Source organism: Canis lupus, chromosome 8 (genome assembly GCF_048164855.1).
Source record: "Canis lupus baileyi chromosome 8, mCanLup2.hap1, whole genome shotgun sequence".
NCBI lineage: Eukaryota > Metazoa > Chordata > Mammalia > Carnivora > Canidae > Canis > Canis lupus.
Window position 1 is genome coordinate 60,972,219 of NC_132845.1, and position 9,323 is coordinate 60,981,541.

A 9,323-nucleotide genomic window follows, 5' to 3' on the forward strand; every position below is an offset into this window, starting at 1 on the left:
TCAAGCCCCAAGTCCAGCTCTGTACTCAGCAGGGAGTCAGCTTGATATTCTCTCTCTCTTTCCCCCTCTCGAAATTAAATAAATAAAATCTTTAAAAAACAAAAGACAAAAGAATGTGCCTCAAAGGAAAAATACAAAATATGAGGGAGTGTTTGTGACAAAGAATTACAGAATGGACTGAGATTTCTGTGAACTTGAATTTGTACAGGGCATTATGCCCTGGTATTGATTACTGCGTGAGTGATTTGAAATTAGAGGTAATTGCTATGTGTTGGTTTGATACAATCTCAAATCTACTCACTTACGGCAAAGACCAAAAAACCCCTGTTTTAGTAGTAAAGATGTTTGGCTATAAGAATGCAGTAAATGGTGTCAAGATGGCATCCTCCCATCTATTCTCAACCCAAAGAACTAGCTCAACTGCTATGGGGCCCATCTGGGGGCTCATCAATGAAGACATAGGAAGAAGCCACTATGACAACAGGACATACAGAGTACAAATGCTGAAAGTTGTGAAGACTATCAGAGAATATTTGGTCTGGGCATGGCTACAATTTGCTGATCTAAAACCTGTCTCAAAAAATCTTGGAAGGATTAGCTGCTGCCCTGGGAAAGGAGATCCTTTTACAGGCAGTGATAACAGCCAGGCAAAGACCCCTTCTGGAAGTACATCTGGCCCATACACACCAGCAGCCTCCTTCTGTAGAAACCAGCTCTATCTATACCAAATTTTACTTTGATACCTAAAGGTTAGATCTCCTTTGACAAAGGTGTCTCTCCAAGTGCTGATGCCTATACTAAAAAACTTTGACTAAATTTGAACTTTATTCCTTTCTTCTCTACTTGCCTGGAACAAAAGCATGATTAATCTAGTACTAGTTTGGACTATGAGATTTCTTTAGTGATAAATTTAAACACATTAATTTCTGGACATATTTGCACACAGAACCAGTGCAAAGACATTGATGGTAATGACAAATCAGTGCAGGCATTATTTGTGTCCCCAAACCTAACAGACTTTAGGGGTAAGATGAGCATTTGCATCCATTAAGGCTTGGATTGTGTAGCCACAAGAGTCTGCTACTCTGTCTTGACCTCCCTGTTCCTGGCTCCCCTGACCTGTGAGGCTCTCCATGCATGCCCTGTCAACTGCCTGTGTGCAGCCAGGGCCCATGTCCTACTATCTATGCATTGCATCCAACATGGAGGCCTGCCACCCCTGAACTTCTTTTTGAGGCAGCCACTGAAATGGGTTGGAGTCAGTCCCCATGTGTACTTACTGGTTTTTGAAGTCCCGGGCTTCTGCAGCAAATAAGACACCCAGGTTTCTCTTATTGAGGATAGCACGGTCAGCACACTAGATTCACTCCTTGCAAGGCTTCCAGATTTCTCAGCTCAGCCTCTAGGAGGAATATGTGTATTTATGTTGATTAGCACTTAGAAACAGGCAGGGGTCACGGACCCCACCAGGCTATTCCCATAAACCTGACTCCAAGATACTTGCTCTGTCCTGGATCACTGGCTAAACCCTACCCCGTGTGTCTGGAATATGCACAATCAACACCAGCCTTCACATAGTAGTCAGAGGCCATCCAAGTGGTGGAGCTTGGGTAGGTCCCAAACCATATGCATAGCCTCCAAGCCTGAGGGAGCCCACCACCCAAACATCTTTCAAGAAAGATTTTATTTTATCTTTAAAATAAAATAAATGTTATTTATTTATTATGCACCTTTCAAACGACAAAGCTCAGTCCCCACTGGCAATGGCTGCCTGATGGACTCCAGGCAGACCAGTCATCAAGGCTCCCAGGTGCCTCTTAGTGAAGGATATTATCCCTGAAGCCCAACAAGCATCATCCTGGCAAAGCAGTCCAGACTCCTCCATCTGTACCTTCCTAGAAAATATGTACAATTGTGTATGAGATAATTTGGAATATGTAGGTGCATCACAATCCCACCAGACTGCTCTGGACACCCAGCTTCTCAATCAGCTGGAGTTCCAAGTCACTCCCTACACAACCTTCCCAGAGCTCACCCACGTACATGACACATCCTATCAGCCACCAATGGCTGGGAGGCCACTGACACCTGTGCAGGACAAACTGGTTCTGAATCACTTGCCTTGATAGCTGGTCTTTGTTATTTTATTTTACTTTTTAAAATATTTTATTTATTTATTCATGAGAGAGAGGGAGACAGAGACAGAGACAGAGATACAGGCAGAGAAACAGGCTTCTTGCAGGGAGCCTCATTTGGGACTTGATCCCAGATACAGGGATTATGCCCTGAGCCGATGGCAGACGCTCAACCACTGAGCCACTCAGGTGTCCCGATAGCTGGTCTTTGGAAGCAAAACCTCCACAAACATTTCTGAGCAGCAGCTTTACACTGGGGACACTCAGCTCCAGTTTGGACTGGCTGCCTAATTAAGTCCCCACTTTCTCCAGAAAGTAAGGCACCCGGGTATCTTGATAAGATGTCTAACACCATCAGTGGATTCAGACTCACCCTTGCAAAACTGGCCAGTTTTCTCCAGGTCAAGCTTAAAGGGAAATGTACCCATTTGTGGAGGCTCAGACTTAAGCAGGTAGAGCATATGCACCGTCAAAAGCTCTTCCCAAAATTAACAAGGCAGGAAACAACAAATGTTGGAGAGGATGCGGAGAAAAGGGAACCCTCTTACACTGTTGGTGGGAATGTGAACTGGTGCAGCCACTCTGGAAAACTGTGTGGAGGTTCCTCAAAGAGTTAAAAATAGACCTGCCCTATGACCCAGCAATTGCACTGTTGGGGATTTACCCCAATGATTCAGATGCAATGAAACGCCGGGACACCTGCACCCCGATGTTTCTAGCAGCAATGTCCACAATAGCCAAACTGTGGAAGGAGCCTCGGTGTCCATCGAAAGATGAGTGGATAAAGAAGATGTGGTTTATGTATACAATGGAATATTACTCAGCCATTAGAAACGACAAATACCCACCATTTGCTTCAACGTGGATGGAACTGGAGGGTATTATGCTGAATGAAGTAAGTCAATCGGAGAAGGACAAACAGTGTATGTTCTCATTCATTTGGGGAATATAAATAATAATGAAAGGGAATATAAGGGAAGGGAGAAGAAATGTGTGGGAAATATCAGAAAGGGAGACAGAACATAAAGACTCCTAACTCTGGGAAATGAACTAGGGGTGGTGGAAGGGGAGGAGGGCGGGGGGTGGGGGTGAGTGGGTGACGGGCACTGAGGGGGACACTTGACGGGATGAGCACTGGGTGTTATTCTGTATGTTGGTAAATTGAACACCAATAAAAATTATTTTATTAAAAAAAAAAAAAAAAAGCTCTTCCCAGAGACATGGAGACACCTGACACTTGTCATGCTACAGATTCTTGGCTCCCTCGACATGGAGAACTCCCAAAAGTACAACACATCCCTTCAGCTTGCAGAGGCCCTCCAAACCTGTGATGACTCGAGACAACCCAAATAATCCCAACAAAGTCTGGAGTCAAACAAGAGAACAAGGCGTGCACCCACATACTTTCTCAGAAGACAACCTGAAACAGGCCAGTCCTCAGAGCAACCAGCTGCCTCCCTGAAGGGGTTCTGAGAGGAGGAGGAAGCCAGGCTTCTCCTAAGTGGCCCTTAGAGAAGAATACAATGGCAGCCAGTAGGGGCCCCTGCAAAGGAAGCAGCGCCTACTCCAGTGTAGGACTGTGCTTGGAATTAGGTACGAGCCTTGGACCACCAAGGGTCCACTCCTGTGACCCAGCCTTTCCCGGATGTGCCCTCTTCCAGGTGGCTGGCTCCCTGCTCCTGTGTGGCTTCTGCATGCCCCCTGCACACCTCTTCGTGGTTTTGTGGGAACACAGCCCTCCTTTGGCCTGTGGCATTCTGCTACAGGTGAACAACTTGATAACCTCCTGGCCAGAGATACGACACCCCCAAGAATCTTTCAAAGGTGGTGATGTGGGAAGCAAAGGCAGAAGGAAATGTAGATAAAATTAAATTTCTGTATAGCCTGCACCCCACTGACAAATATTCGAGGCAGGCTTTCTCCTCCCCATAGAGTGGCCACAGGCTAGAGGATTGGAGCCTGAGCAATCGATGGGAAAATGTTCCAATAAGACTGTACTCCTTAAAAAGCCCCTGAAATGTGAGTGAAGGAAGGAGAGAGAAAGCACTCACCAAGTTTGCACCGAAGCTCAGAGTCCAGATGAAAAGACTCAAAGGCTCCACGTTGTGTGCTAAATGATGTAGTTTTTGAATACAGATGAGATTTGATGGGGTCTGGAGCCACTGCCAAGAAAGAATTCTTGAGCCATCTTCCGTGCAGAATGGTGTTTTATGAAAGCACAGGGACAGGAAGGACTCAGGAGCAGAAAGAGCTGCTGCCGCCCTGTCTACTTCCCCTGGCTCCCCAGGTTCCTACAGCTCTGGGATTGTGAGGAGCAAATGATTATATACTTTGAGGTTAGGGTATGTAAAGTTAGGGAAGTTCCAAAAGGACTTTCATATGCTAAAGAAGACTTACAGGGTACTGGAGGCTTTGCTATTGTCAAACCCAATTATTCCTCCCTCTAGCAAGGCATTAACATGAAGGCAGTCAGGAGCTTCTTGGAGGAACCTTATACTCTGTTCCCTCCAGTATTTGTCAGTGGGCTGCAGGTTATATGGACATTTAGTTTTATCTACATCTCCTTCTGCTTTTGGTTCCCACATTAGTGGCAGTTTGAAACTGGCCATAGACAGACCCCTTTTGGACTGGATGCCCCATTGGGCCCAGGGATCTTCTAACACCCAAGGCTTCCAGAGATTTGTGTTTGGAGGTTCCACCAGAATATCCCACAGGACTGGGGCCTTCATTCAGTCTGAGGCCTCGGGTTGGTCTCCAACCACCCAAACACCCTCCAGGGCAGGAGAAGACCTCCTCTCCACCCAGCATTTCTAAGGGGACAGTCATTCCACATTGCCCCTGGCTTCCTGGCTCAGGGGTGCCCAGTCCCACCAGGAATCAAGGCTCTCAGGGTCTCTTAGTGGAAGATACACCCTCCCAACCACACAGGTCCTGTGTGTCAGGCCAAGGCAGTCCACACTCCTCCAGCCTTACTTTTGGGGGTAAGACAGGAGCATTTGTATAGGATATGTCTTGGAATGAGGCAGAGTGCTGGGACCACCAAAGGCCCATTCCCATCACCTGATTTTCCTGCAACTTGCCCTTTGCCCAGTTCCTGGGTCCTAGTATCTGCGTGGCTCACTCATGGGCTGAGGGTGGTGGGGCAGGCTCATGCTGGCTCCTGCAACTCCCTGCAACCTGAGAACCTCCCTGCATCCTGGGAACCTCCCTGCATTCTGGGAACCTAGTGCTGTTTCCGCTGAGGTGCCAGTCACTGCATTGACCAAAGCTAAACTCCCCTCTTCGCCTAGTTCTTAAAAGGCCTGATTCTCCTGTGTTCTTGGTAAATGGACTGACCCGCACTCTCCCAGCCTGCCAGACCCCTTATGCAAAGATTTCCACTTGAAGAGTTCTTTCCTCTTGTCCAGAAAATAAACAAACAACACCCACCCACCATTGCCACAAATACCCAACAAACAAAAATCCAGCTGGTCTCCTTCTGCCTCAATCTACTTTAGAGAGTCACTCTTAGAAATACCTATGGCTCAATGACTTGCAGCTGTCTCCCTTTCTCTGGCACATTCCACCCCTGGATGAGTCCTATATTCTATTTGCATGAATACACTGCTCACATGAGCCCCGCCAGATACAATGTGCTAAAGGGACCAGATGGTAGCACTATAAATGTGAAATGACCTACACACCAAGTCGTCTATAATCATGGTCCCAGGAAATCTTTGACATTCATGTGCCTCTGATGAAATCATTGCTCTCATTAACTCCAGCACCTACAGCCGATCTTCTCCATGTTCTTATGACCTTTATTCACCCTCTATTCACCTGATTGTTCATGGAGAAATTAGATCCCATCTGGCAAGAGCTGAATCCTCTGCTCACACTACAATGGAAGACAATATGCACAGGTCCGCACCCGTTTTACCCTTCTCTACTAAGTCAGAAAGAAATGTGTCCTCCTTCCTCTCCTCAAAAGACAAATCCAAGATAAGATTTTGATGTAAAGGAAACCAGAATACTGATTTGAACTACAGACAGTTTTTAAAAGTAGTAGCAGCAACAGCAGCAGCAAACACCCACCCCAACAACAGATGCAAGGAGGTTGTGTTGACTTCTCTCACTGGAAGCCACAACCACCCATCCCCCTGGAAGGCGTCCTCCCGAAGCCAGAATGGGAGTGAGTGACATTCTTATCTCAGGGACAGGAAGCTGAGAATGAGGGAACTCTGGACAAACAGAACTTGTCTGAAAAACAAAAATCTGTATGTTCCTTTAGCCTCTCCACATAATTTAGTTGCTCTTTCCCAGTTGCCACTCCTTGTCCAACCCAATATACAAGCATTTAGAGTTTGCCATTTCTTAGGATCTTTGTTTCCTCAGGAGGGCTCTCTGGGCCACGGGAAACCTGTAGGAAACAAATTTGTGTGCTACTTTTCCTATTAACCATCACACGTCAGTGTCACCCTCAGGGGCAGCCTCAAACTCTAAGTGGGTGGGGGTCAAGTTTGTGCCTTGGTAACATCTTTCTTCTTGGTGTCTTTGAATTCTACCTCCTTCATGGCTTGTTCCTTCAGTATGTTGCCCTGGTATCAGCTACCATCTAAAGAAATGCCACGAATATGGGTGATGTCTTCAAAGCTAAACATACTCTTACCCCATAGGATCCAGTAATCCTGCTCCGTATTTATGGATGACCCAAATGAGTCTAAAACTGATGTCTGTGCAGAAACTGGCACACAGATGTCGCTAGCAGATTTATTCATTGCTGCCTGAACATGGAGACAAGTGAGAAGTCATTCAGGAGGTGAATGCATACAGAGGTTGGGGGTTCATCTAAATGGAAGAATGTTTATTGGCCTTGAAAAGAACTGAGAGAGCTATGACCATGGGGAGCCATGGGGAGACTGGTGGGAAACCGTACATGTGTATTTCTGATGGAAAGAATCCAACCTGAAAAGGTTAAGTACCTCAGGACTCTAACAAGATGTGACATTCTGGAGAAGGCAAAAGTATAGAGAGAGTAGAAAGATCAGTAGGCTGGAGAGCAGCTCATCATGGCCCCACAGATGTTGACAGAGTTTCTTCCCCTCTTTGACCAAGTTTAAGTTGAAAGGAGGACAGCCAAAAACTGTAAGCATAGGAGACATTATGCATCCAGAAAAATTCTCAAGGAAAAGTACTGTAAGCAACAAGAGTAGCTGCTGGATCAGACTCTAAAGGAAAGGGTGGAAAAAATCAACCAGTTAGCGTGAAAGTTGGAGATTAGTTTCTTCCAGAATATGGAGGCACCAAAGTAGTTCCAGATGACAGGAATCATTTCTTACTTAGGGACGGTGACATTCTCAGAAAGTATGTAGACTAAAATAATTTACTATCAAAATGGCATCACGGGAAACTACCCATTCCACTGAAGTTGTGAATCTTGCATCATGTAAATAATTTCCATGTCTCTCTTTTATAATTTCCATGTCATCATAATAAACTAATGATATCCAAACTAAAGATTTAAAATAAAAGAGCAGTAGGCTGCCAGGGGTTTGGGTGGGGTGGGGGAGAGGGGTATGGGGAGAGAGGCTTGAGGGGGAATAATGAATAGAGCACAGAGGATATTTAGAGCAAGGGAGCTATTCAGGATGCTACTATGATAAGATTCCTTTGTCAAAACTCAGAATGGACAGCACCAAGAGTGAACCTTAGTGTAAACTCTGGACTTGGGTGGGAGATGATGGTCCTTCAATGTGGATTCACCCACAATTATCAACACGATGGCTTTAACACAGATTGTGGATAGGCTTGGGGGAATGCAAGGCTCTGAGCTAGGGCAGGTGCCTGCATGCGTGCATGTTGGAAGCTGTGGCAGGGAGCAGGGAGGGTGGCAAAGCAGAGGACATATGGGAGCTCTCTGCATTCTCCACTCAATTTTGCTGTGAACCCAAAACTGCTCCAAAAAAAAATAATAATAAGGCCCCATTACACACACACACACACACACACACACACACACGAATGAACAAACAGACAAGCAGACCTGCTGTGTGGCCACTGAGCACATGGTCAAGAAAGAATTCTTGAGATGTTTTCCGTGCAAAGAAATGTTTTTATTACAGCACAGGGACAGGATGTGTGGGCAGAAAGAGCTGTTCTGAGATTGTGAGGAGTAACTGATGATACACTGTTTAGTTAGTGGGGGTTAGGGATAACATACGTCTCTAAGGAATTTGTGTCTGCTGAAAGCAAGGTCTCTGAGAACTGGGAGGGTGAGTTATTGTCCATATAAGGTTATTCCTTATTGTTTTAGTAAAGCATGAGTCACTGGACCCTGTAGATATCTATCAGTAGCCCACATATTGAAAGAGGAGTGTTATCATATCCCGGGGGACTGTGGTTATTAGAGTGATGTGACACTGACTAGAGCAAAGATATGTTTGGTAAAATATTGAAGAAAATCTTTGAGGGAGTTGTAGGAGTGCTACTCCCTGTATGTCTCCGATTTATCAGTGAACTGCAAGTTGTAAGGAGATATAATTTTAGCTTCATTTCTCCTGCCTTTGTTCTCCTCATCAAGACTGACTGACCCACTGACATTCCAGGTGGGCATTCTAGAAGCTGCAGGGGAGGAAAAATTCTCCTCTACCCTCTTAGGGTCTCTGGTTGGGCCTAAGATGGCAACCAATGTAAGAGATTCACAGGAAAAGGACATGCAAATGGTATTAAATGTTTACATGGACACAGAAGCCTTCACAAGAGAACGAAGACAAAGAATCTGTCAATTTGTGAAGAATGGATGAGGCAAAGGGTTTTGGGCAAGGGGTGGGCAGGCCATAGTGAACAGTAGTCACCAGGGAGATGGGGGTCAGTGGAACAAGGTTTATTGACACGGATTGTTCAGACCCTAATTATCCCGGTCCCCTCTCCTGTCTCTGGTAATGCAGAATGTCTTTCCTCCTCCTGGTTCCAGGGAGGGTCCTTTTTACATGGGAGTTTGATCTCCTGTTCTCATGAAGAAAAGGAAGGGTCAGAGTATCCTTCTTGCAGCTGCTGCATCTGAAGTGAGTTGAATTCAAAACAACCAGGGTACCCAAGTGGCACCTTTTAGGGGTGACACGTTCTGGTTTCCTCCAGGGCAGTCTGGGAAAGGGGCTCCCTGTTCCTTGTTTCTTGGGACACTCTCATCTCATCTCTGTCCCCTGACAA

The 9,323-nt window shown here is 45.9% G+C and overlaps 1 pseudogene; it reads left to right on the forward strand.

Moving 5' to 3' along the window:
- Window positions 1–7,183: 7,183 nt before the first annotated feature.
- On the forward strand, window positions 7,184–7,491 carry LOC140637658 (10 kDa heat shock protein, mitochondrial pseudogene; annotated as a pseudogene).
- The last annotated feature ends 1,832 nt before the right edge of the window (window positions 7,492–9,323 follow it).